This window comes from Thalassophryne amazonica, chromosome 20 (assembly GCF_902500255.1).
Source record: "Thalassophryne amazonica chromosome 20, fThaAma1.1, whole genome shotgun sequence".
Classification (NCBI taxonomy): Eukaryota; Metazoa; Chordata; class Actinopteri; order Batrachoidiformes; family Batrachoididae; genus Thalassophryne; species Thalassophryne amazonica.
In genome coordinates, this window is record NC_047122.1 from 31,543,655 (window position 1) to 31,549,921 (window position 6,267).

Here is a 6,267-nt window from a genome sequence, read left to right on the forward strand (position 1 = left end):
ATGCAAGCTAGAAAATAATGAATTGAACAATTACAACGTGCAATATTGCACTACAGCTTACTGCAAATTATGTGAATCTATCTTTAGAATATATGAGGACAAAATTATTATTCAAAATTTTCCCTAAACGCTTTGTTTAACAGACCAAGAAATTCTCAACACAACATTTCTAAACATTCTGGTTTGATTTTGAATACTTAAATTATTTTACTTTGCACACAGAGAAACAAAATTATTTTGGTTCCAAGGTCTCCAGTTACTATAATTATTCACCCCCTTAAGAACTGACCTCTTTGTTGAGCCATAGCACAAACCACTGTTGTGCAATGATGTGCTTTAACTTTGGAATGCTCAAAGCTTGTAAAATCAAATTAAAACTGAGGGTTATCTTCCAATATAAAAACTTCAGTAAGGGTTTGAGTTGTCACTTGAGAAAGCATCAAACATAATCAGTTTAGACTTGAGAAAAAGAACTGTTGATGCTCCCAAAACAAGAGAAGGACATACAAACTTATCACAGCATTTCCAAGTGTCAAGGACTGGAGTGAGAAGTATCTTCAAGAAATTCAGAGAGCCACATGGTACAGAACAAGCCTGGCAGAGGTAAGAAGTGAACGATGTCAAAGAAAATGATTGAGAGATGTGTGTAAAGACTCCAGAACTGATGTTTCGGACCATGTTTTCCTTGATCTTGACCTTTGACTTTTCTCCACACTGCTCAAAAATCTAATCAATTCTAGATATATATTGAAACAATAGTCCCACCAAGTTTGATCCATCTAGGCTTCTTGGTTGTTGAGTTATTTTTAAAAAAAGGTGTTTTTTGGACCACATTTTACTTGATCTTGGCCTTTGACCAAACTGCTCCAAAATCTAATCACTTCTATCTGTCCATCCACGTAATATTCCCCCAAAGTTTGAAGGAAATCCATCCAGCCAATTTTGAGTTTCTCTTCCACAGACACATGCTTGTAAAAACAATGTCCTTCTACTGGCGCTTCACCAATCTGCAGGGTAATGAGTGGACGCATCAAAAAAATCATTTTAAAAACATGAACACATTGGACATGATGACTGAGAAGTGATTATTTGGAGAAAGAACAAAATGTGATACAACTCACAGCAGTGCAGCATCTTGAAACTGCTGCAAGAGGCTGTGCACACACAAATACACACATCCGAATGCTGCAAACAGACAAATAATACTTGGCTGTCTCTAAGCACATACAAGTGGATGACATAAGTCACCCGCATCCCCGATCCTAAACAGATGGTCTGGAGTGCAGCCACTGATAATCCCTTATTGTTCAGAATATTTTCATTATCATCCTGGTCCGTATTTCAAAATTATGCTCAAACCACCCCCTAACTTTTGCTAGATCCTATCGCATCACTGCTCCCAAGCTAATATCATTGGCTTACTGCCCAAATCTGTACTGTGATATCAATGGATTTTGATATTCCATAAAATTTACATGTTAGAAATTGATAATACATTATTACATTACATACATTATTATTTAGAAAACAGAGGATTGTGAGAGATCTGAAAAACAAAAAAGATTTTACAGCCGTTGGCTTATACTGTTGATTTAGTGGCAGGTCCCACTTAAAAAATAAAATATAACGCAATGCTAGAATACCCTCAGCGGTATGAGCATTGTGTTCTTTATAATTTGCAACTGTTTAATTATGAAGGTCCTATTGTCTTACGTACAATTTGTACATTTTCAATAAAGCCCATCTATCAATCAATCAAAAACAATATTTATGTTTTAAAACCAGAAGTTGTGCAAATCAAGCAATATTTGTAGATCACCCTCTGTGCATTCGCAGGTATTAATGAGACAAATTGAATTCCATATAGGAAGCTAGCTTTGAGTTAGCAGGTTAGCATGCATGTCTGTAAAATGTCTTGTAAATTACTCCAGAGGTGTCATCAGGTTACAAAAACATTGTTTTCAGTTTCAGAAGTGTTTATTTCTTATTAGCTTTGACATAATATATGACAAAGAGGATATATTTACACACAAACAAAACTAAGTTTTGCAGCTAGCTACCAGTCTGTGATGTCACCGTGCTAACATCCGCGAAATGTCTTGTAAATAAGTTCAGGTGTGTTATTAGGTTCCAAAAACAGCATTTTCAGCTTTAGAAGTGTTTATTTCTCACAAGCTTTTACATAATATATGAGAAACATGTATGTAAACACACAAAATGAAGCAGTTTTGGAGAGACCAGCGACTGGATTTACGGTGCAGCTCTACTCTGATTGGCTGTCATGCCCGCCACTCAAAAAAAAAAAAAAACTGAACAGATTGAAACTGAATGTGACCTTTTGACCTCTTAAAATAGGTCAAGGTTAGCCATCTTTGAATCTGTCCGAAGTCTGTGTCCCAAGAACGTTTCCTGCAAATTTGAAGACCCTGTAATAGGACTGGACTTATGGTGAGGACAGAGAGACAGACGGACAGAGAAACAGATGGACGCAAAGCCTTCGCAATACCCAATGGCCATATTTGATGACCTCGGGCAAAAAAAAAAAAAAAAACTTGCAATAAATATATGATCTTTCACTGTTTTGCAATTTTTTTTTTTTTTTTTTTTTGGCATCTTAAAATAATGCTTTTGCTGGAGGTACCTGCATTTTATCAAGTAATTAAAACTCAGAAGGGTTTTAGTTTCAATCAGAACAGCCTCCAATGAGTGACAATCAATTAAGAGCTTGGTCGTGGCGGTGGGCTGATGCCGCGTATTGATTGGTGGTTACGGTGTTTATCCTGCAGCACTCGTGTAGCTGGAGGGTCAATAAAAGACCAGTGAGATTAAGACAATTACAAGGTTGATTGTTATCCAAAAGATGAGAAGAAGAAGATTAAATGAGATTTAGGTCAAAGTGGTGATGTGCAGAGGAAGGAGGTGGGATGGGCACAAGGTGGGAGGAGGGAAAAGGAAGGATTGGGGTCAGAGAAACTGATCAGCGTAGCATTTGAGTTTGTCTTTGAGTGAGGAAGAGTGTGACGGAGGGAGGGAGGTCCCTGGAAGGAGTCCATCTGATTGACTTAACAGGCAAAGTGGAGTGGACCTCACCTGATTTCCAGTCAGGCACGCCTGTCTGGGGATTTTCCTCATCTGTCTAGACTTCTGAATCAGCGGCTAGCTGCTCTTGTTTTTCTTTCCTCCTCTTTCTCCACCTCTCTCACTCTTATCCTGCCCCCAGCCTTTGTGGGCAGCCTAATTATCTGACTATTTTTTTTATTATTGATCCTTTGGATTTGGTGCTGAAATCCCCTCCTCTGTCTGCCAGACAGATCTTGCCTCAAGCTGGTGGTCTGAGGTGTGCGCGTGTGTGTGTGTTGGGGGGGTCAACACAGGCCCACCTGTTGACCACCAGGCAAAGGGGTGCAGAATGTGCTGCCCCTTACATTATCCTTGTTTTATCCTGTCTGGAGCCTCCCCAACAAACGTCCTCCACCTCTTTGGAGCACCCAATAGTGTAGCGGATAACTGAAAAAATCCTTCAAATGGTGATGCAAGTACCAAATTTGGCACAAACACACCTTAGACATTACCCTTTTTAAAAGTGGTGTCCACTTGAACTTTCAATAGGCAGCCAGGTAGAGGTCAACTGAAGAATTATACAGGTGTCAAAATTAAAAGATGCTCCACTCATATTGAAAACTATACCACATTATTTTTCTGATCACAGAGAGTCCAAAAAGGTATAGTTTGGACTATCTGTGACTGAATGTTATGGAGTTATGGGGTAAAAACAGCAAATATGGTGGCAAAGGTCAATTTCAGTTTGTACAGGGGTCAAAAGTTAAAGTTGCTCTAATTTTGTAAAATATGAATGCAAATTATTGGTTGAGTTAATAGGGTTTTAAAAAGGAATAGTTTGCATCATGTGTCATGTTTTGTTATCATGTTACGGGGTAACATATGTCACATGTCATACGTAGAATCCAATGGACGTGTTGTGTGTTGGGGGGGTGTGGCTGGACATTTTGGTGTTCTTTTCTTTTCTTTGCTCTCCAGGTGGTATGAAAACTGATTTGTCTGTGGAGAAGGTGCTGGCTGAAGAGTCCTTCACCCTCATCAACGTTATGTGCAGCACCTGTGGATGGTGCTCATATGCAACCTTAAAGACTTTCAGCTGAAGCAGATAATTAGATGGCGTTCTGCATTTAAGCCATGTGTGATTCAAGCAGAATTGCCGGGAACTCGACCTTGTGATGTTCGTTTGTGAGACGCTGAGGACCGCGCCTGGGTTTGACACATCGTGCCTGTGAAGCAGGAAGGGTGAGGGACACATGCTGTCAGCACACATCAGAGGTGATTAATTGTTTGACTACTTGTTGATAGTAACTTGGTATTTTGTTACGCAGTATATTTGAATTGTGATGAGAATTGTGCAGCTCGCTTCTCACTGCTGTGGCGTGCGGACAAGTGATCCTCCACCTGTTGTGAGAAGCTGCTCATTTACATAAAGCTTAAATACAGACCTGAATGTGTTGCTGATAGTGCGTGCCTTTTGAAGGATATTGCTTGTAACTGCTGACTTACCTCACCTCTTCTATCCTTCGCAGAGAGTCGGTTTGTCGTGTCCACCTGGGGGGTGTTTGGCGGTAAAAGTGAGTCCAGAAGCGCCGGGCTTCGATCCTTTTAGGCGCTGGAGAGCGTGCCAGCCTTCACTCCACCAGACTGACGCATCTTTTGTTCATTCACTTTGTTATGCACCAGAGGGTGGAAAGAATAAATTGTTTTGTTATTGGAACCACTTTCTGGTTATTTTAGCGCTGGGTTCCGTCAGACGCAGGTCCGCTCCTCAACCCACGTCGACACATAACAGGACGTTGACATTGTTTAACCTTTACTTTGCAGACCAATCATGCAACACAGTCATAATTATTCCATTTATTAATCCTATTAATCCTATTATCCTGTCAGAGCACCTTCATCAAAAGACTGAGCACAGAAGGTTCTTCCTACCTGTGGCAATCAGACTGTATAACTCCTCCCCCTTCTGCAGAATGAATACATAACGATCAGAGTTTTTTCAGTTACTCAGAGTTATGTGCAATACTGTCAACATTTTGTGCAAGTGACTTCAGACCTGCTGTGGCTGGTACTTATGTTATGTAGCACTTAACGGTCAATTTGCTGTAGAATCTTCAGATTGGCAGTGCACAGTGTCTTAGTCAGGAGGACTGGTAAATACATTTAATTCACAAGTCCACTGATTATCAGACAAGTATTAACCAAATCTGTGACACGTCACGCTTTCCTTAAAAAGAAGAAGGAAGTTTGCACATAGCAAATGTCAAATACATTGAGTAAAAGCGCTGGTAGCCCAAAATCCAAAATGATCACTGTCCTGTCAAAGTACACGACACAAACTGTGCATGAAAATATGCAATTGCATTAAACTATATGGCAAAAGTTATTTAATTATACTTTCAAAAGAAAAAAAATCACACGTTTGGCTAAACAGAAAACAACTCCAACAAGGAACACCACTTCAAAATAAAATCAGTTTCATCGGAATGTGCACGCTTTGGCAGGCTTCGTGCATTGTAAAAGTGCTGTTGATGAACTTGCAGATAATGCGATGAGGATGTTGCTTGTTTTGACCACCAGTTCGTCCCTCTTCTTACTTCCTCTTCTGTGATGGCACGCAGTAGAGAAGGTATGAAAATGTTATTTTTGCTTGCTGCAGTCAGCCTCTGAGAAAGCTGCAGAAATGACAGATGAGAAAGTGAGAGCTCTCACTTTACACTGGTGTTTGCGCACAAACGGTAGCATTTTGCAAAGACGACAGGAAATAATCTGTCGTCCTGATCATTGTTTGTTGCACTTAAACTGTGAAATCGACTTCAGTGAAACACTGCATGTGTGTAGAACAATGCACGAGCACCCTGATGCAAAGTTATGCTTGTCAGAGAACAGATTATAGTTTTGCAATGTGAATTTTTTTGTGGCTAAAATGACAAAAGCAAATAAAAAGCATCAGATTCCATTCAGTGAGTAAAGGCAGGAGTGTAACAACAAAGTGACAAAGTGACAAAGTTTTTTAATTCGGCACACAAAATATTCAAATAGAAAAAAATGAACAATTCCACAAACAAACACAGACAAAACTAGTGAGTCCGAAAGGGTGTGGGCTGAAGCAAAGCTTATTAGCGCCCACCCCTGCTAGTACAAGTCCAACAATTCTAATCAGTCATATTTACATAAATATAAATTCACTACTACATGTCGACACAC